Below are 23,115 nucleotides of genomic sequence, written 5' to 3'. Positions count from 1 at the left end.
ATGCTTTTTAATCTTTTATTTTGCTAATGTGGTCTTCACATTCACTGCTTTGCAGATGTTGAACCATTCTTCCCTTCCTGGAATAAATCCCACTTGAACACAATGTATGATCATTCTAATATATTGTTGAATTTCGTTTGCTAGTATTTTGTTGAGGATTTTTCCTTCAGTGACATTTCAGAATCAATAAAAAGGACATTATTTATTTTTCTTCTCAAGTATTGGTCCTGTGAAGAGAGTAGTAACAACATCTCCTATGTTCTGGAAAAACAGTCTTTATGCAGCCTGCGACTGCTGAGCACTTACAGTGTGCTAGGCGCTGGGTTAGGCAAAGTGATATGAAAGCAAAGAAGGTAGACATGAGCCTTCTGTGTTCTAGGTCAGAGCCTGGCAGGTGTTTTCTGTAAAGGGTCAGATGTTCATATTTTAGGCTTTGTGTCCACACGGTCTCTGTAGTGATTATTCAACCCAGTGTCTTGGTGTGAAGGGCAGCCGTAAATAGTACTTCAATGAGCGAGATTGTATTGCCAAAACTTTATGGACTGGAATGTGAACATCCTAGGACTTTTACGTGTCATGAAGTATTATTTTTATTGGGATATTTTTCATCCATTTAAACACGTAAAACCCATTCTTAGCTCTCAGGCTGTACAGAAACAAGTGTTCAACTGGATTTTGCTCACAGGCCGTATTTGTCCAGCCCACGATCTGGGTCTGAGGGAAGCAGAACACAAGTAAACAGGCCAATGAAGGATGCCATGCACACTGAGAGGAAGCACTCCTGAGGGGCTGTGACAGAGACCGAGAGACACAGGGTCTCCCGAGGGAGGAGGAGGCAGGGAGGCTCCTCCAAAGGTGAAATGGGCAGAGTGGAAATGACGAGAAGCAGCTGGGATTAGGAGAGTGGGAAGGAGCTTGTACACAGATCTCAAGGCAGAAAGCCGCTGGGGATCCTGGGCAGCTTGGGAAGACCAGTGTAAGGGAAAGGTTGCCATAGATGATCAGAGAAGCGGGCTGAGCTGAGGGTGCAGGGAGGGAGGGGCGGGTGCTGGGCAGTGGGGCTACTGGGAGAAGGGCAGCGGCTGCAGGCAAGGGTCCCCGGTGCTGACCTCAGCTGTGGGATTCAATAAATCTGCATTGGCAAATAGACGCTCACTGGAGTTACCGAGAGGAACGCGTCTAGAGTGTGTGTGTGTGTGTGTGTGTGTGTGTGTGTGTGTAGGGAGAGGTGATCACTCAGCATCTTTGTGGGCCAGCAGGGCACTTTTCAAATCACTGCTGATGTGGGCTCAGACACAGGGAATTAGACCCAGAAGAACCGAATGACTGGCTGCAGCTTATTCAACTCCAAAAGCAATTCCATCTGATTCTAAAGCCCGTGTTGTTCCTCCAGTTGCCGAAAGATATGAAAAAGGAAATAATTGTCCACAACAGTGATAATATCTTCCTTTGTATATGAGAAAAAATTAAGAACAAAGGAATAAATTTGATGTGGGAATGGAAGGAGGATGACTTTTATGTCTTTATTCTTAAAATGTATTCTTTTATTTATGATTTAATCTCTGAAATGACTTGCAAGAGAATGATCTCATGAAGACATTTTTGAACTCATGCACTATTTACTCCTTATCCTTCCACAAAATGAGGGTGCTTGTTCTTCTTTATTCTCCCTGGATGCGCTCCCCACAATTTCAAGTGCTTTAGAACAAAAGATTAGCTTCCCTTTTCCCCGATTGTTTTCATTTAATCTATTTGTCTTTATCTAACAGATTTCCGACATTGTTCTGAACTCAGATTTCAGCAAAGAAACTCCTGGTTTTAGTGACGATCTTAGTCTTTTCCCCTAAGATGTGGTTATAGATACATCTGTAATATTTTTGTCACTCTTAGAAATGTAAAGTCTTGATTGCAGCGAGAGGTTTCAAAGCAGTTTGATGTTTTGGACTTTGGAACAGTACATATTAATTTGTTTGTTCGAACAGGACTTGTTGAACAGTTGGAGGCTGCAGCATCTGGAGGATGGGTGTTCGGGAGTAAAGAGCTGCACCAATACTACCATCTGCAGTCACACCTCGTCCATGGCTCTCAAAGTTGCTTTCAGCGGAGTTTTGAGAAAACTTTTGGCCTGTGTCTTATGTGTGTAAGTATCTCTGTTACACTGATGCCGATGAAGATCATCTAAAGCACGCTCACTAAAGAGCACAAAGGTACATTGTTACCATGGGGTGGTGATTTGGGAAAGCTCAGCTGGCCCTCATCTGTGGATTCCATATTTGCGGATTTGCATACTCACTACACTTTATTTGTAATCTCAAAATCAATGCTCGGTGCGCATGCACAGCCCTTCACAGAGCCCCGCGGAGCTGCCAGGCCCTCAGCCCCACGGGTGCGGGACAGGACAGCACTCTGCTCTCTCGTCTCAGACCTCAGACTGGAGACGAGAGTCCTTCCTGCCATGTCTTACATGACACGTGTTTTCGTTTTGCATTTTTGCGTTTCTGTTGGTGACTGCACTGTTTACCGTGTCCGCCAGGCGGAGTACGGAAGCGCTGTCCGTGCTCCTAAGCGCAAGAGGCTGTGCTTGCTCATGGAGGCAGGGCGTGTGTGCACGGGGGCGTCGCTCAGGCCGGAGTTACAGAGCTGCTGGCCGGGAGTTCAGCGTTAATGAATCAACAGTGTAAATGAAATAAAGTGTCTTTAAACAGAAACACACAACGAAGTTATGTATTCACTGGTTTACTGGAAGGTTGGGACCAGAGGCTCTGTTTCCCCGTTTCCCCGGGAATAACTGTTCATTATTTACAATTTCAGTGTCCGTGGCGGTTTTGTAGAACGTCACTACCATGGATCATGGGAGTCGACTGCAAGTGTCACATACACTTTGACACTCCTCCCACAGAGAGAAGGGGTCAGTGTGCTCCCTCCCAATGCCTTGTGACTCCTGAGGCTGGGTTGGCGCCTTGCCCCGCACGTCAGCCTGCTTCCTTGGGGGAACTCTTTCTAGAGGAAGCCAGCCGCCAGCAAGAACTCCAGTGACCCTAAAACTGGCACGTAGGAGAGGCCATGTGTGGATTCTCCCGTGTAGGCTACCCGCTGAGTCGGACCGTCCTGGCCACAGCGCCAGATGTGGGAGGGAAGACGCCATCTCGAAAGTGGGTCCGCGGCCCTGTGGTTCTAGCTCAGCCACCCGGGTCACCCCCGCTGGACGTGTCCTCCTGTCTGAGTCCCTAGAAATCACAGAGCATCAAGGCATCCTCGGTTGTGCCTTGCTCAGATTTCTGATCTACAGACCGGTGGTTGTTGGTTTATGCCAGCAAGCTTGGAGTGGTTTGTCACCCAGCAAGGGAGAACAGGAACAGATGGTAATGGTCCTAATTTCAACGCATCAAAACAAGCTAATGACCAAAGTAGGGAACATCCAGTGAGAAATATCCATTGAATTTGACTAAAAATGCAAGAATAATACTGGAGTGGTTTTTAAGCCTCTCGTGGAATTCAAAGAGCAGGGAGCTCAATAGATAAAGCGGGCACAGGAGAAGCAGGAGGGATGCTGGCTTGGGCTGTCCTTAGTCTTGGCATGGGATGCAGCATTACACCGCCAGGGTTCCTGGAAATGCAGGACCCCTGCTGTGCCAGGAACACCTTACCCTCTCCTTCTGAAACCAACAGCCCACCTTCATTTACCAACGAAGAACTTGTTATTCAGAGGGCAGGCAATTTGCACAAAAGGACACAGGCATCGGGTGGGTCTTCTCTCAATCTGGAAGATTTCTGTTGGATCAGGATTTTCGGTGTGACTGGAGCCCGTAATTCTCCGTTTGGTCTGTTCAGCCAAGGGTTGTCGCACGGAAGTGACCATTCGTGCAGCACGTGAGACTCACCCTTCGCTAGAAGTATTCTGAGAAAACCTTCCTGTGGTTGGCGTTATTCCTCCCTTCCTCCGTCACAGAGCTCTCATGCAGCTCAGTAAAATAGTGCCTCAAAAACTATAGGTAGCATCTGGAGCTAGAAACAGAAAAAGCGTTTTTACCGCAGGATGAATTCTGTGGGTTACTCAGTGGTGCCCGCAGGACAGCTGTGGGAGCCTGACCAGGAGGCTTCTCCACCAAATGAGCACAAGCGATTCTGGGGTTTGGCATTCTCTTCCACTCTCCCTCCTCCCTTCCTGTCTTTCCCGGAAGGTCAGCAGCTGACACCCAGGCCCTGGCTTCTCGGCCGTGTCCCTCTTTGGTGGCAATGTAATTCCTAGGATGGTCCTTCTAAATGGTCAAAACCCCAACCTCTGGCTCAGCATCTGTCTTCAGAGCCTTCACATGGCTGCAGCCCGTGTCACCCTCATCACAAAGCTGATGACAAGGACACAGGACGGATTCCAGCCACAGCCTGGGGACACAGCCTTGGGCACACCCTCGCGGGCCCACCTTGCTGGTGCAGCAGTGCCCCCTGTGGGGAGTCTGCGCGGGGCTGTGCGGTGAGATGGGGGGCTGTGCTGGTCACAGTGGGTTTGCCTTGAAAACATTTACATTGTATACAGAGAGATGAGGCTCTTTGTGCAATGCGGTTCAATTTTAATACATTAGAATCAGTTGTTGTGTTTCATGTACACTTCATTCACCCAAAGGATTAATATGAAAACTCCTGTTTAAGCTGCTTCCCCTGGTTCCTTCCCTACTTCCTCTGCAAATTAAATTGTGAATAATCACTCAAGGCCAAAGAATACAGACTTTGACATCCAATTAAAATTTATATGTAGCCTACTGAAAAAAAGCTTATCATTAAAATGAGTGCCTTTCATTTGCCCTGAATTACAGATTTTTATTAAGATAAATGCAAATTATTTTAATGAGAAAAACAAAGAACTTCAAGCTGTAAAGGTAAGAGTCACTTCTTGCCTGAAGATAAAACATCTCTGTGAATTCCAGTTAAATCATACTGATTTAGGATTTATGCTACTTTGAGGATGACATATGTACATTGCCCATTTCTCCTAACTTAGCAGTATCATTCCTCGTAAATGACCAGCAAAGAGCTTGCTTTGAGGGTCTCTGAGTTAATGCCTGTAATTGTTAGCTGCTTAGGGTCACTTGGCCTCAGCTCTGAAGATTAGAAATAATTAACCAACAGCCACTGACAGAACTAAGCATCTGAGTTTTACCACAATAATTCCTTTCCTTTTTTTTTTTGACAGTTTAGCTTTTTAAATAATTCTTCTGAAAATGTAAAAATTCAAAAGATACTTTTATCATTCTAATTCCTAAGGACAAAAGAATTATAAGGTACACATTCACTGTCAAAGTCTCCTCATATCTAACAGAAGATGTACACACTGTGACAAATTTTATATCTTTACCAGAGAGTAGGCATTTCATAAATAATAATCGAGGGGCTGAATTAACAAACAAATGAAATAAGGATAAAAATTTTTATTTCACTAAGACATAGAACTTTGAAAAATATTTGAGTCTAATTTAAAGAATAGTCTTACTATGGATGGTTTTTCCAATTTTTGGTATGATGGGTAACAATGGGTGCGTATTTGTAGACATTGTGGGGATAAAACAGTGTAAAACCAAAAGACATTGTTTATATACAATCATTTTTTCTTATGTACTGTTCTTAGGGCAAAGTGGTATCATTACTGTTTCCATAGGAACAGTAAGTTTTTGAAAAGCCAAAACAAATGCTGAGAGAGAAAAGCACATAAGGAAAACACAGTCATTCTAAACATTAGTCCGTGCCCCCGTTACACTGTGTGGAATATTCATAGCATTATACATCTGTGTAAGAAATAGTAAATAACATGAGAACATTCTAAAGAAAATTGCTCAAAGCTTTTTCAGCTAAATGGATTTTATAGTTTTGCAGCTTCTGTGTATCCCAAAAATGCCCCCCTTCCCCCCCCCCCCCCCCCAAGGTTGTGTGATTAGGGAGTGGTGGGTCTGAACCTGGGGCAAATCGGAACTGAGCAGTAGCGCCACAGTGCAGTCGGGGCGTTCGGACTGAGGTCCCCCACTCTGCCCTCTGCCTTCCTTCCTTCCTTCCGGACTGGAGCCCCTGCTTCCTGGGAGGGAGCTCTGGGCTGCTTACGCGACAGCTTGATGTTAGGGTTGTGTTATTTCCTAGCGGTCCATGGCACGCCTTCGCTGCTTGTGAACAGTATACACATTGCAGGCTCAAGCACATGAGGGGACAGAAAGCGTGCACTGAAATCTCTGGGTTATGCAACAAAATATGGAGTTTGTTGGGTTCATTTAGAGCTTTCACAGTTGTTAAAATAAGAGGAATTTGCACCTTACAAAACTTCTGAGAGTAAGCTCTTTAGAGAGACTTTCACTGCTGTTGCTCATAGCAAAAAGGGCCCTTAGCAGTTGTGTCCGCAGTTGCGTTCTGCGTGGGTTTCTGTGGCTGCTGTTAACCTGTCCCCGTCGCATACCGGGAGGATTGCAACAGCAACATTCATCCTCACAGCTCTGGAGGCCAGAAACCCGATCAGGTGTCAGTGGGGCCAGGCCCCCTCTAACGACGCTAGGGTGGAGTCCTTTCCTGCCTCATCCTGCCTCTGGAGGCTCCCGGAAATCCTTGACTTGCCTTGTGCATTCATTTCTCCACGTCCTGCCTCCTGGTCCCAGGCTTTCTTCCCTGCTGGCATCTCTGTGTGCCCCCCTCCCCTTATAAGGACACTAACCATACCTGGTAGGACCTCATTTTAACTTGGTTACAACTGCCAAGACCCTCTTTCCAAATAAGGTCATATTGAGAGGGACCAGGGGTTAGACTTGAGCATATCTCTTTGGGGACACAGTTGAAGCCACACTGTGGTGGTTCTGGGAGGCCAGCAGGAGCGTGGCTGTAGACCCTGACTTTAGAAAGGTTTGGAGGAGGAAGACATAAGGGTGACCTGACCCCTGGGCTACCCTGTGTGTGTGAGGAAGGGGTGCATGGCTGAAAGTCAGCACTGGGTAACACCTGTGTCCGTCATTCCCCAAAGTGCTGATGGCTCCTCATTCCAAAGGCCACAAAGGAAGAGAAGAAGTCATGTGGTCCTTGTGAGTGATGGAGTGAATAGAAGAAAAAATAAGTCAGCACTTAGACTGCTCTGTAATTCCTGTGATAAATATTAACCAAAGTGGAACGTGGGCAACAGCTTATCCAGAACATTTTCTTGTCTTTGTTGCTGTCTCTAACATACCTGAATCAAAATAGTGGGAGCCAGTGCACAGCCCAGGCAACCTGCCAGAGCTCACTGTCCTGTCAGAACCTGGAGACCACGCAAACTTAGGTTGCTGTCCCCTATCTGCCAGTCGTCCTTCACAGCATGGCAGCCTATTCCTTGTGGAGCAAGGCAGAGAGAGAGTGTTGAAAAGTAGCTCTCCAGGGACCCCTGGGTGGTGCAGTCGGTTAGGTGTCCGGCTTTTGGTTCTGGCTCAGGTCGTGATCTCAGGGTCGTGAGATCCAGCCCCGTGCTGGGCTTCCTGTTCAGCGCAGAGTCTGCTTGAGAATCTCTCTCTCCCTCTCCCTCTGCCCCTCCCCCTGCTCTCTCTCTCAAATAAATAAATCTTTTAAAAAAATAGCTCTCCAAAGTGCCCACAAAGCTTGAGTCTCCACGAGGAGTGAGGGCGAATTCATCTTTCCCCACATTCAGCCAATATGTGCTTTGCAACAATACCAGTCAAATTTCAAATTTAATTTTATTTTTTCTGAATCCTTGGGAAATCAAACATGAAAATATATTAATTGCCTTAAGTCTACTGAGTGATAATTTGTATGGCTTTCTTAATACAGTCTATTTATTAAAATATGCTATTAACATTTCCTATTAATAGCTTATTAATTATCCTTTATCTTTTCATTATTTTTTATGAGTTTCAATTTTTAAAAATGAGACTCTAATATGTTGAATTTTAGAGAATTATTTAATGCTTTAATTATTACAACAAACTCATACATGTATATATTGACATGGAGCTGTACGCAGACACAATGTGTCTATTTTCTGTTGTTGCATTATTGTAAACTGTCATGTTAGGGAAGATCTCAGAGTCCCCATCTGGAAACCCCCGTGTAGCTATGTCTTCTGTCAGTGGTCACATTGTAACCTATCAAGGGGACATGCCAGTGCTATGACTGATCGCTGATGACACTAACTGAATTCCTCGCCGAGTTAGTGGCTCCCGTGTTTTCCCCACTGCACATCCTCCCCCTTCCCTCGTTTCCACTTTGTATTTCTTTGGAAGGAACTAATTATGTGCAGTCCACAGGTATGAAGTAGAGAATCAGGCTCCACCTCCTGGAGCGAGCGACATCTTCAAAATTGATTTGGAATTATCCTTCAGGACCTCTTTGTACTGATCTTCTAATTCATGTGCATGGAATAGTGCTCCGTGGATTTAGATGTCTGATTTCTTCCCTCAGAGTTTTAGAATTTTCCACATATAGATCTACGTGTATATTTTGTTAGCTTTTTATCTCAGTGCTTCATTTTTTGGTGCTACTGAAAATGGCATTTTTAAAAATTTCAATTTCTAATTTTTATTGGATAAATATTTGAATTTTTGTTGTTAAATACATTAGGCATTTTCTCTTCGTTTTAAAAATTGTTTGGCTGTTATTAATGCAGATGCCTCTTTCACTAGATCTTCTAGCCTGTTTTCTGTTTGTATACATGAAGGCTGTTTTTTTCTTTATATTGATTTTAAAATCTGCTTCTGTACTAAATTCTCCTATTTCGGTTACACTGTTTGCATCAGGGAGTCAAGTTAGTTTAGTCCTTCCTTCCTCATTGCTATGTCTTTGATCGCTTTTTGTAACACCTTGTCTCTAACATACGTGGAAGCCTCATGTTCTTTCCTGTTAAGGCAGATGCTGTTTTTGGGCTAAAGCACATAAAGAAAGAATAGACATCAATTTCTATTCATTGAGTATTTTTAAGATAAATGAGTGATGATATTTGTCCAATGTCTTCTATAATCTATGAAAATCATATGACTTTTCTTTATCTCTGTTAATATGATGAATTTTGTCAGTAGGCTTTCTAATACTGCACCACTCATATTTCTGGAATAAATCTCCTTGTACATGGGGTACTTCTTTTAATATATTCTAACATTGTGGTCGTTAATATTTTATTTCAGATGTTTGCACTGACATCTCCTGAGTGAGACTGGTCTGTGTTTTCCTTTTCGGTACAACTGTTTTGTGGAAAAGTCTTCCTGGCATGGTTTTACTGCCCGAAGAGACATTATTTTGTACTTCATTCTTTTTCTTATAATAATTTTGTAGGAGAATTGATTAGGATTTTTTCTTTTGATTGTTTGATTATTTTTAAGTGAAATGAGTTTCTTTTATTCCTTTCCTACCTTTTTTTTTTTTTTTTTTGTAGAATTGTACCAGGACATATTTCTGATGATGTCTGGCTTCACAGCTTTAAAGTTCCTTTTTTTGTTGTTGGGTTTTGTGTGTGTGTGTGTGTGTGTGTGTGTGTGTGTGTGTGTGTGTTTGCCTTTTTTTATGTGCCTTCAAAATATGATGTAAGATATGGACTCATAATTTCGGAGAACCTTTTCTCTGCACTTTTCCTTCCTTTTATCTGGACCTTCCCTATTGTCTCTGACATGCTCAGTAGAGATTTTAAGTTTTGTTTCAGAAGCTGGGTCTGGTGGGGGCTGGGCTGGGCTGGGCTGGGGGATGGGGAAGAGGGAGAGGAGGTGGGGGTGGGGCCAGGCTGGGGGTGTCTGATAATTCAGGAGGCAGAGTGAGAATGGAATCTATTACTTGGGGAAAGTCTTAGATATTTGTATTTTCCAATATGTTCAAGAGGACATGTCTTGCTATAAGAAGTATTTGAAATAAGGTCTTAAAAATACTATAGTAGGTCTTACCAAAGGAAGCAACTGTGACACGCCTACATATGAACATATACCCACATAGGAAGAGTTAAGTCTCTTCACCCTGCTGATCTGTCCTCCTGAGTCACGGACCCTTCTCCTGGTGGTGGGGACGGTCTGTCCGGCGCTGTTTAGCTAACTGTCGTTCCCTGGATGCGCTGCAGCCCTGCTCCATGACCCTGAAGTTCTCCCTGGTTACCACGTTCTCTTTGTCTGTTGTCCCGTGTATGCACCTCTTCGCTCGTCTGCTCCCCAGGGCGCCAGCCACTCAGTTGTTGAGCTTCGTCGCGGTTCTCCTTTTCTGGTGAGCACATCCGCTCTTCAGTTTCAGCGATCTGTACCTTTTCTGGTGAGCACATCCGCTCTTCGGTTTCAGCGATCTGTACCTTTTCTGGTGAGCACATCCGCTCTTCGGTTTCAGCGATCTGTACCTGGACCCTGGACCGACCGCAGCCCAGACCGCTTCCTGTCCTCCAACGGCAGAACAGACCGCACTGTCCTCGTACTTACAGTCCTAATGGATTGTAGTCTTCACACCTGTCGTATGTCAAGGCTCTGTCTTGAGACGTGAAAACTGGGGGCCACCTGGGGATCCCCCTTCTCTCGCACAGTGGCTCAGTGACACAGCGTCGCGACTTACCTGAAGGTTTAGTCCACAGCTACGTATTTTCCAGTTGCCTCATCCAGCCCTCTGTTCCTTCAAACTTACACTAGAAACCTCTTATTTTGTCCACAGCGTTCTTATTCTACTCCTACAGCTGACGCGCTGTAATCTCGTGCATTTTCCTAAGCTCTGCTCCTCAGGCCCCCACACCACTCACGGGTATTTGTTCCTTCCTGAATAATTTCCAGACTCGTCATCCTGTCCTGCTCGGTGGCCCACAATCTGGCTGCAATCCACCCGAAATCTTACCTTTCCCTCTTCCTTCCAAAAGGAAGACCTCTTAACCCCACCTCCCTTCCAAACATTCCAGGCCACGTGTGCATGGGATATTTCATGCTGGCTCTTTATCCCCCCTTCCCTCACCCGAGGCGTGGCCACCACCGCCTTCATGAAGAGGACCCTGGGCTCAGGAGGGACCCGAGGCATGGGAGATGGCCAGAGCTGCTGTTCCTCAGTGTCTCCAAACCCCAGAGAGGCCAGCTGCCTGGTGGACCCTCCTCACCCCATCTGCAAGGTCAAATTTCACAGTCAAACAAAACTTCAGTGAGGCTTCCGGGCTGTGGTTACTATGGTAACCGGACCAGGTTCAGGTCTGATTTATGATGTCATGAGGACACCAACAATCTCAAACTTACCCTTTTTAAAAAAACTCATGTCAGGTGCTAACATTTAAGTAAACATTGATTTTATTTATGCACCTGCTGTCATCTTTTCTTCTCTAGCCAGCGTACGTGGCTCAAGTCTCCTTCATGGCAGAAGGAGTCCTGTTGCTCCTGGAGGACATGCCTTGCGCTCTGTGCCCCACTGTCCCGGGACACTGCCTTGTTCCCATTGAGCTCCCAAGTACTACTGGCTGATTGAATAATGATGAGTTCACAGGTGGTTGTCATCTTCACTGACTTTGCATCTCTGACCTATTGGGGTAATAACTGTTATTTCAGTCTACATCATGGGCATCCTGTTCTCTGGATTTCACTATCAGTGTCAGTGTCTCCACTGAATCCTCTGGTGTCTGACTGAGTGATGCCACCCAACATTACATTCTATTATTTTGTTCATCTGGAGTGGGACCTTTTTTTGTCCTTCCTGGAGGTAAAGATCATAATCCTTGATAGAAAAAAACATGAGTAAAATTAGTCCTGACAAAAAACAGAGTGGAACGATTGGTGAATTGTGGAGGACATGCATTCCTTGCTGCTAATACTGCAGATCGGAGCTGTGTCCCCGCTGGATCTGTCCTCAGCCAAATGAACAGAGATGCTTTCATCAAAATCCAAACAGAGACTTTATTATGCTTGACACCCAGTGTTCCTTCAAAAATTGCTCTAGCATTTCATCCCGGTAGGTATTACTGCATAAATACCTGCATTTGTTGTTTCAAAGGAGAAAATGTCTTTGGTTAATGTGTCTTATCTCTACTTTGCCACAGTAGACACTTCAGTCGAAAGGGGACATGAAAGTTCCATAGAAGGTGCGGTAGGCACATTCTACCGGATTTTACCATGGAGGTGATATGCGTGAGCTTCATTCTGTCAGCAAAGTGGAGCTCCACAGTTCCCTCAGCTACAAAACCCATACAACGCTGAGAAATGAAGTTTTTGTAAATCTTTTATAGTCAAATCTGTCCTGAACTAATGTGAGGCTACGTGTAACCTGCACCCCACATGCAGAGCATTTGATGATGAGATGCTGTCCCAGGCCCTGCCGGGATACAACGTGACATGAAAAACATGTTACTTCTGAAACATATCTATCCCCAAGAAGCTGAGCAAAGGGACTGTGGGCCTGTCATACATAAACGTGACGGAATAACTCAAAGCTTACGGAATGATACTAAATAGAAAATAAAGCAGTCTGGTGCTCAACCCAGTCACTTCTCAGATAAAACCATCTCTAATATTTGGTCTTCTGCTGAGTTACCACTGTAATTAGAACTGGTGTTTATGCACTTTATTTCTTGGCTTCACATCTTATATGATGACTTAAAAGGTGAAAGGAGTGTATGTCTATCAGCTTTGAGTATTTACCTGTATTTCAGACTCTATCAAAAGTACCCCGTAACTCTCAATATCCACGAAATAAAATGGAGACATCAGAGCCTCCCACCTTACTCTTCACCTGTCCTGCCCCACCTGCTCCTCTGTAACTTCTATCATTTGTGTTCTTTTAAAAAAGTATCAGTACCTTAACATTTTAAATTTTGGGGTAATTTTGTGCTTGGCTATAAATTCTAAAATAGAAAATTGATACTGGCATAAACACTTGTGAACATGCAGAAGTTTCCACTATTGAACCGTGTAATGTTATGAGAATCTCGGAGAAAATAATCAAACCTCAGCAAACTAGTGTCATTCTGGACCATTTCGTGTGTCAAGTCAGGCAGATCCTTTCCCCTCCTCCCTTCGCCTCTCTCCTTATCTACCTAATCTTCCATAGGTTGCCCCAGATTATAACATTCTATGCTAGTTTATTTATCTATGGGCCATAATTTTCTTATAAAAATGTTGGGTATTTTCCTATCATTTTCCAGTTACTTTTCTATATAATTGAGAAAATAAACGTAAAATAGATCATCTTTTAAAAAAATATCATTTTATTGTTTGAAAGGTTTAAGTTTGGAAAAATCACTCATCTATAATCCAAGGGTTTTTGTGTGTGTGTGTGTGTTTTTGTTTGTTTTTATTTCCTTGTTTTTTTTTTGTTTGATTGCTTTTTGATGCATTTTCTATTTAAGATCTCTGTGTCTTGGATCTCTTGTCTACTTACTTGAGTTTTTGGAGGGGTCTTGAGCATGCACTACACTTTTTTTTCCCAAATGGAAAAGGCAAATGATCTAGGATCACACATGTCTGAAATTATTTGGGCTGAGTACTCTGTTAGCTGGGCACCAAATTGTAGTTTCCAAATCCCTTTTCCCTATAAATTCAAAGAAAGGACACCCACCTCATTTTTAAATGTCTGCAGCTCAGGTTTGTTTTTGTTTTTGTTTTTTTTTCTACATTTGTCATTGTCTTTACAGAAAAACAATACTGTTCGTAAAAGGGTGCCTTGGGGGAGCCTATCCAAGGACACTCCCAGCACAGGATCCGTTTTCCTTACTTTATTATTTCCCCTCAGTGAATCCAACCCTGTTCTCTAACAACTAACACACATCACCATGTCTAAACTCAAAGTAAATTATTTGAGTTACCTTAAGGAAAAATTATTCTTAGACCTTTTTCTCAATAGGCTTTATACTATTATATTTTAGTTACTTTAGTTAAACCAATGTTTTACAGAAGTAAACACAATTATTTGTTTAGTCCTCTCCAGAGATGAGACGAGAAAGGGATCTGACCAACAACCACAAAAATCTCACGTTTTCCGTCACAACATGATTTTAAACGATTAACCATTTTTAAAGGCTGATAAATTCTGTATTTCTATGGTTTCTGATTTTGTACCAATTAAGTACATTTAGATACAAATAGTTTTGTCTTCTTTTAAGTGAGCGAGCCTTGAAAGAATAAACTACACCCCTCCCCACACACCTGGCTCGCTCTGGGGTCCTCCCATGGGCTGTGGGAGCCTCCTTTCCAGATTAGCACACACTGTTGTAAGTCAGATTCACTGAGTTGAACTTTAATTGGGTCTTGAGAGGAGACCTCATCTAAAAGGGAAATGAACAGATAATTCAAATAAATGATTAATTAGTATACTGGGGGCTGATGGCAACGGTTGGGAAGAAGTTGCAGACTGCAAATTGTTAGTTTCAAACCACAATTTCCTAAATACATACTTGCTTTTAGATGCACTTTTTAAGAAGGCACTTCCATATTTAAAATTTACTCCTTTGCTAACGAGTTTGAATGAAGTTAGAATCCACTTGGCTTTTTTATATGAAGCTGTACGCAATCACATTGATCTGTCAGGTTAGTACCGATTTTAAGTGAATTGTATGCAGTTTTCGCAGTGTCCCCACGTCGTGGGTGCCGTTATGGCCCATTTTCTAGATGAAGACACTGAAGCAAAGACTGGTCAGGTGATTCCAGGGTCCCGGGAGACAAAACGCAAGGTGGCTCTGGACCCCGTCCCCCTGCTGCTCTAGATCACACCCCCCATTCCCACTTCACAGGAGAGTAAAGTTTGGGGTCTTTCCAAATTACACAATGAAAGTATTCAGTTTCTTACAGCAATCGTAGAAAAATTGTAGGCAAGTTTAGATTTTCCTTTCTTAATGCAGGACGATCAGGAACCTTCCTATCATAATCCCAGTGGGCTAATTCACTGTAAAATGACCTTAAGGGACATGTTCAGGATCACCCAGCACACACACATCTGCAAAATTTACAGAAGCCTTTTTGTACTTTGAGGGGAACCTGGGTGACTCTCTCTCTCAAATAAATAAATAAAATCTTTAAAAAACAAGAATCCATTTTGTACTTTGAAATTTCAGTTTTATTTATTTATTTATTTTTTAGTAAGTTGGAATCCCATACAAAAGGGCAGAATCCACAGAGGACAATTTGGCCACTTCATTATTTTAGCCCGAGTGACTTATTGTTGATGAAATCAACCCAAAGGGGATAGTTCTTTCATGATGTTTGTGCAGCAGAGTCTCTCAGAGGTTCCTCTGCTCCCCTGCTCCCCTGCATTGGTAACCTCACTTGTGGGGTCCTGAACTTGTAACACTCTATCATTCCCTGTTCTTTTAGCATCTTTGCTCTTTAATTCTGTTTGGTGTTCTCAAGCAGGTGGGGAAGCCATTCTGTTACTTCTCATCCTCATTTGTTTTTTTCAAAATAATCATATAATTATAGAATAAACATTTACACCATGAATGAGAAGCTATTTTGTTTACTTTATGTGAACAAGCCATTTTAATCTCATTAAAGAATGATGTAAGAGTGTGGTAAGCTCTATCTGACAAAGAAGTCGAAAGCACAGAGAGGTTAAGTAACTTGTCCAAGGTAGCACAGCTAGGAAGGGGTGGCTCTGGAAATCTGACCCCTGAGCAGAGTGCTAATCCCAGTGGCCACCTCCACATGAGGCGGAACAAGGTGCCAACAAATCCTGAAGAAGGTGAATTTCCTTGTGCCTCAAACCCCACGGGGACAAGAGTGAATTGGCCCAGGGAATTATGGAAGAAACATTTATTGCCGAGAACAAAGGTGCTAAAGTGGCCAGCGGCTAAGTTAAACAACGGAACCTAACCTTTATCTATCCCGCGATGTTGGTGAGGCAGAAGCCATTGGTCACCCTGGCTCCAGTGGGAAGGAAAAGTCGCTCCTGGTTTGGAGGAAAGAGAATAAGGAGTGGGTGTTTGAGCACCAGTCGAGCCAGCTTCCTTCCTACTGCGCCTGACCCCAAGGGGGCAAGACACCTGCGCAAATACCCTTTCAAGTGGAGAACCGGTCTCCCCCTAAGGTCTTGGCTGCTGTCCAGATTATGTTTGCAAAGGGCACGACCTGGAGACCACCACCCTGCAGAGGCATAGCTGGAACACCCAGGGTCCGGAGGGCACAGCAGTGCAGCCCCCATCTCTTGGGGGGAGATGTTGGCCTGGACTCCCTAAGCCCTGCGTCCTTTAGGTCTGTGGCCAGGGCTGAGCCTGAGCCAGCGGTCCAGTCACCCTGGGGGCTGTCCAGGGCCATGGCTGGGACAGGGTGCCTGCTGGGGGTGGAACGGAGGGAAAAACACCTCATGCCAAGGGGCAGCCATCAGACGCCGTTCCTGCAGAAGACAGAGCCCGCTGTGTGAGCGGAGCCAGGACGGCCCCTCCCATGTTTCCGCTTCCAGGAGTGGCCTCCTAGGCTGGCCTTCCATGCTCTGTGGTCCTTGAAAGCCCCAGGGGAGGGCAGGCTGGGGGTCAGGGAGCTCTGAACTCAGTAGTGACCTCAGGATCACTAGAACGCAAACAAATAGTTACTGGAAAGACACCAGGACCCGTAAGCAGTCAGAACAGGTTGGAAAGACAAGATTACGTTTTCTCTTGCAAAGTGGGAATGAGGACTCATCGAGGCAATTGAGTTCCATTAGCACCACACAGACGGTATCTCGTTTTTGAACATACTCGATTGACGAGGGCCTCACTCATTCCTGTTACTTAACACAAATTCATATATTCCTTGACGTTTATGTCAGAAGTGAATCCATTTTCCTCCATCGTGTCTCCGTTATTGTGAGCTCAAGACGACTAAAGGACACTTAGTCTGATATTGAAGTCTAGTCCCTGTTCTCAGGGGCCAGCGAGCACGGGGTGTGTCAGGGAGGGGGCTCTCTGTCCTGCATTTCTACTGACTCCCCCGTGAGTCCATGCGGCTGGTCCAGACTCCCAGCCTTCATACAAGGGCTGTCACTGATAATTCAGAAAATGAAGGTAGACTTAAATGCTTCTAGAAATACCCATGTTTTGTTTCCTGAGGATACCAAATGCACCCTGATCTCGTGTGTCTGTGAATTTACACCCTCTACCTTCTCCCGTATCACGTGCATTTGTCTGCTAGCTCTACTCTGGAGCACATTTATAGATTTATTTGAAATCTGCAGTGTTGAGATGGAATCTTCCACTCAGTAGGTTTCTAAGAGGTGCTGGGTAAGTATGTGGTTGTGAATGCATTCATTCCCGCGACGCCATACATGTAAGTACAAGGCACTTCCATCCCAAGCAAACATCGCTGACACTGTTATTCTATGGTGGGATACTTTAAGTTACAATATCACTTGGCCTGGTATTTGCTGAACATTCGTTATGCTCTAGTATTAATTTGACATTGACAGAATGTGTAAGAAAATACTTATCTCTCTGTCAATCCTCACAATTCCTTAGAATCTCATTGGGGAAGAAACAACTTGTACCCATGAATTACATAGTAAGATAAAGAAAAGTAAATGCTTAATGTTAAAATGAGTAGGATGGACACAGTCCACGAACACGAAGTGTTATGGCCTCCTCTCCCCTAGCGTGCCCTGTGACCCCGACGGCTACTCTCTCAGTTCTCTTAGATGAATCCAAGGACAGCCTTTTAATTTCTCACAAATTGAAGCCGAGAGTCCGTACATATAGCGGGAGTTTGAGAAGGGAGTGGTCAATGTAGGCTGGAGTGATTCTCAGTGATCGCTTAAGGAAGGGTGGCCGGAAGCTGTGCGCTTGAGGGAGGAGCGAGTTGATGGGAAGAGCAGCTCATCAGGCGGAACGGAGCCATTGGAAGTGCTCTCTGAACTTCTTAAAGATGCTGTAGGGTGTTTGTGTGTGTGTGTGTGTGTTGTTTCAGCACAGTTCCACTGTCTGTGGACACAATGTGACAGGTGTGTCATGCAATATACTATGTACCCGAAGGTATTTGCAAATGACTCCTGGCCCCTCCTCTTCCTGTACACGGGAGCACCCCTGAGTGCTCCTATTGTGATCCTTCATTTGCATGCTGTTGGGGTGTCAGCACCAAAATCCGGTTTCACCTCCACAATCCTGGCTTCCTTTTATTCATGAACATGCTGAGTTAAAGCCTCGAAAAGAGGCAGCTCAAGGGATTAGGCAACCTGACACAATTGAAATAGTTAAAAAATGAGTGTACTTGTTCTCCAGAATTCTGTGTGCAATGTCCTCGACTCCCCCAGCTCCAGCCATCATTGCTGGGAAGTGACGCTCCTAATGCACGTACTTCTTGCACTTTGGTCAATCAAGCTACAGAACATCATGGAGGTTAGCAGTTAGGAGCACCTTTGTCCAAGCCACACACTACTTTTATTTTTTCACCGGGAGAGAAAATCCATAGATCGGTGTAATCGTGTTGTCTTCAACTTGCCCCTTTATTTTGCAAGTACACTGTTTGCAATTTTCATTCAAAATCTTTTTTTTCTAATAGTTTTTCATCTCTGGGCCCTAATTACTTAGGTATGAGATGTTTGGACAAAGGGAGCTTGGTGCAGTCCCTGCGTTCATGACAAAGCACTCTTTTGCAATGAGTGCTTGCGTGCAGGCAGTGGCTGAAGCTTGCCTTGCTGCCGCCACAGGGCATGAGAGCATTTTGGGGGACTCGGCCGACTGTAGGAGGGCACAAAAGTAGCTGGCCACGTACTCAGGCAGAATGCCAGCACATGCGCGCATCTTCTTAATTCCTCCTTCATTCTGAACTCCGTTTCTCACAGTAAATTGTAGCATAAATGTTTGTCAGGGCCTCTACTGATTTCCCTTCTCTTTGTAACATTGTATGACCTGGACATAGAGAAGGCCACGATACATCACGTTACTTCAGATTGATTTCTGTCTACGTGCAGAAGCTGTATCTCTCTTGTCACGATCGTGTTTCACTCAGCACCCTTTCCGGTTCAGTTGAATTATACGGAGCATCCAAATCAATAGGATAAAATCTCTGAAATGTAACGTGAGCACGATTGCATGGAGCCCACACTTCAGAGCCCATGTGTCTCAATAGCATGGATTTCCAAAGAAGGGTAGACAGAGCCTTCTGTCTCCTATTATTTTGCTCTGAAGCTTTTTGGTTTACCCATAGTTTGTCCTAAAAATTCAAGCGTTCTTGCATAGCAAAATATTTCGAGAAAACCTCATCCACTCTCTCATGTAGGAGGCTGGGAACTTCAACCCGATGGCCATGTGGTTCACCCTCTTTCTTGTGGTCTGCACGGTAAGTCTTTGACTTAATCAGCCCTTCCTTTTTTTTATTTAAGATTCTATTTATTTATTTGACAGAGAGATAGAGCACAAGGAGGCAGAGCAGCAGGCAGAGGGAGAAGGAGAAGCAGGCTCCTCCTTGTTGAGCAGGGAGCCCGACTCGGGGCTCAATCCCAGGACCCTGGGATCATGACCTGAGTCAAAGGCAGACGCTTAACAGACTGAGCCACCCAGGTGCCCCTAATCAGTCCTTCCTAACGTACTGGGGGGTCTATTTTCTTGAGAATCTCCTTCAGAACCAGGCAGAGCACTGGAAACCACACAGGTCATTTCCGCGCTGGTAGAGAGGCACTCGCTATATTTCGGAGGTGAGATTATGACACAGAAGACAGCGTGTTGTTTGGTCCTGCCTCTGCCCTGGGCTCATTTAGTCTCCATCTTAATTATTACATTAAAAAGGGATAAAACTCCTTTTTTTAAAGACCCTCTGTTAGACATCTGTGTGGTTCAGAGAAGATTCTCCCCACACCAGCCGCACTCAGCCATGTGCTTGCACACCCCCACACCCGGACACACACACACACACACACACACACACACAGACATGCAGCCCATTTAGGTTTAATTCCCCATTGTCTTGTAAATAGTCCTACCATCCAAATACTTGATGCATTAATTTTCTAAAACAGTTGACACATTTTTTTCTGAATAAATTACTTTGACACCATACAGAAAGAGCATTTAGCTATTTAAGTTATGTATAATTTGTAAGTTTCAACTAAAAACTGTATTTTTATTTTTCTGTTGTCTTTACTGTTAGATTCAGTAAAAATAAATGCATGGTGCACTCAAGCCAGGGCATTCTCTCGTTCTTTATCATGTGATTGGGGTGGTAACACAATGGTAACCAAGCGTAGGTCAGAAATCTCTCGACGCCGGGAATGCCGGCAGCAGCAATGTGCGATGGTCACGTTTCCTTCCTGCAGCCTTCTCCCCACGTTACGTGATACATCCCACAGTGCGGTCCTTAGAAAAAATGACATTTTAGAGTGTGAGAGCTTTGAGAAAGCCACCTGCAAAGAGCAATTATAATGCCTGTTGGTACAGTTTTGTAGTGAGGACTCAGGGGGGTAAAACTTCTTATTCCTGTCTTCAAGACACAGAAGGTGCTTGAAAAATATTTGCTACTTACACAGCAGTTTCTTAAACCAATGTACATTTTGGGTATAGTTGGAATTGTTATGATAATATGGGTTATAAGAAGCTTCTCTACAAAAAAAATACGACGTTCCTTTGGTAAACAGATTTTAATGTTTGGAATAAAATTTGCTTAATTAGTATGAGCTGATACAAGAAAATCTTAATAAGCCTGGTCATTGTGGTGGTGGCCTTTGCCAATGCTGGAATCAGATGGATGTTCTAGTGATTTGCTCAGCATGTGGAACCTGCGTAGGGCTCCCAGGGACGGGTAAGGCTGGGGTGGGGGGTGCCCCCTCCTCAGGGGTAAGCAGTCCCCAAAGCGTGGCTTGCAAAGGGCCTCACTCGACACCCCCTTCTGCTACTGTTGCTGCTCAGCTCTCTGCCCTCATCTCCAACATTAGTGTGAATAGGAACATGGAAAGATGGCCACTGTGAGGACCCACCATAGAAAATACAAACACATAACCTCTTAGTACCTTTATGTATATCCTGATTTCTTTCTGATCTTTCCTTTCATTTTCTCATGCATTACCCGCACTAACTCTGGGTTGCTAGGACCTACTCACCCTTTTCCACGTGCTGATGGAACCGTGTCTGACTCAGGAGGGGCATGGTTCAGGTAGCCGCCACCCCTGGCGCCTTCCAGTGGGCTAGTTACCCATAGAAAGCCTTCACCTTCACACATAGAGATATTGACTTTCCGTCTGTTTATGTGATCACTTGCAGAATAAGGTGTGGATTCCCACTGAAATTATTCTTCAAGAGGGCAGGTCTTTCACTGGTTGTTGAACAAAACAGAAGTCTGCCTTTGGGGACGTAGGGTCTCCTTACTTTCCCCAGCTCTGCGTCAGAGGACACCACCTTCTCTGTGTCAGTATGTGTGCTGCCCTCATGAACAGATTCAAGAAAGTGTGTGACGGACCCACAGTGCTGTCACACACCTCACAGTCTTCTGATTGTGCATCTGGCCTGGCCGGTCCCCTTCAGTGGATGTTTTATGGCGTCATCCAGGGAGTCAAAGAGCAGAGAATGCATTACATGAATTGTAAGAACCCTAAAGCGAGCTATGGCTTGGATCCAGCACCTCTGGGACCCCGAGCCCCCCTTTCCACTAGATCACAAGGTGTCCTTGCACAGAGAAGGCAAATCTGCTCCGCGTTCACACCAGCGTGGGTCTCTTGTGGGCTGACTAAACTCATTTTTCAAAGGGGCCACAACCCTTCAGAATTATTTAAAATTTAGATTCAAGATAACAGATATACAGAAGTTTCCCAGTGATGGGCTTGCTTTCCATATTTCATGTTTGCAGACCTCTGGGGGTCTTCCATTCGTCCTGGGAGTTATGAAGCCCCGTCCATGAAGCGGGGCTCTCTGCACCGCTGAGAAGAGATCTGAGGGGTGAATGTGTTTAGCTGTGCGTGGTTTCCCTGGCAACAGATATCCATAGCTCTCTCGAGTGACCTACATGGTTAAGCTGTCTCTGTCATCCAAAGAAGAGAGGATGCATATGGCCATTAAATCATTAATTCCATTTCAGCCACTAGCAACTGAGTGTTTGCTTCCCACTTTGCTGTGAAAGAAAAGAAAATCAAGTTTCTGCGTCAGAAACTGTCACTACAAAAAGCCATCCTTAGAGGCTGCCCTTTTGATGAACTTTGTAGGATGTCACTCTATCTTTCATTTTAAAGATTGGCCAAATAATTAAATTAGTAAGAAAAAATCTGAGCAAACTGAAAGTGATGGCTTTCTTCCTCTTTGAGAAGAAATTAAGCACTTGTGGGCTTAGAATGGCCACGGGAACATCCCACATCCTTTTAGTGGAGCATTTTTGCAGAAAGAACTCTCTGTGCCGTGAACCAGGCTGAGTCATAGCAATCTGAGAAGTCGGTGCCTCTTTTGAAATTTCTAAAAGGTTAATGTTAGTTGCCTTAAACCTTTGGACCTAGTTACTTCTATCACAAAAGATGAAAGTAGGAATTATATTAGAGGCAACTTTCTCAAATATCAACTCTTATAAGTGGTGGGCAATCCACCATCATAATTAAAAGGAGGTATCAAGTGTTTAAATGTGCATTCTAACACGCTTCCAGGGTCCAGACTGACATAACTGAAGATGGGGCTCCTGTCTTTGGACGTGACTGGTGGCACTTCCCACAGAGATCAGAACGAGACTTCATCAATACAGAATCTAGTGTTTGTACCCCATTCGTCACAAGCTTTTCAATCAACCCACAGTCTTGTATTTGGCCCTACTCTGTGCCAGACAAAATTCCCAATATTGTAGGGTGAAGAAAAAAAAATGTGCTGTGATCTCTGCTCTCAGGGAGCACGTAGCAGACCCGTCAGGAATGATTTCGCGAGGGAAGGCCACGTGGAGAGCATAGTTGGGGTGGCAAGGGTGAAAGAAATCCTGAGCACTTGACGTGGTAGTTGACCCTGAGACTCCCATCCAGTGGGCTGTTTACTCATCAGCAGATACTTGCTGTTCACCCACTGGGTTTTTAGCACCTTTTGATCTATGCCTTCAAGACCACTCTTTAATTAATAAGCTTATGAACAGCTCAATTTTTTTTAAGATTTTATTTATTTATTTGACAGAGAGAGACACAGCGAGAGAGGGAACACAAGCAGGGGGAGTGGGGGAGGGAGAAGCAGGCTTCCCGCGGAGCAGGGAGCCCGATGTGGGGCTCGATCCCAGGACCCCGGGACCATGACCTGAGCCAAAGGCAGACGCTTAACGACTGTGCCACCCAGGT

Source organism: Callorhinus ursinus, unplaced genomic scaffold, assembly GCF_003265705.2.
Source record: "Callorhinus ursinus isolate GAN/ISIS: 27379988/994484 unplaced genomic scaffold, GSC_fseal_2.0 scaffold11, whole genome shotgun sequence".
Classification (NCBI taxonomy): domain Eukaryota; kingdom Metazoa; phylum Chordata; class Mammalia; order Carnivora; family Otariidae; genus Callorhinus; species Callorhinus ursinus.
The sequence above is the reverse complement of the archived record's forward strand: the minus strand, read 5'-3'. Positions refer to the sequence as shown.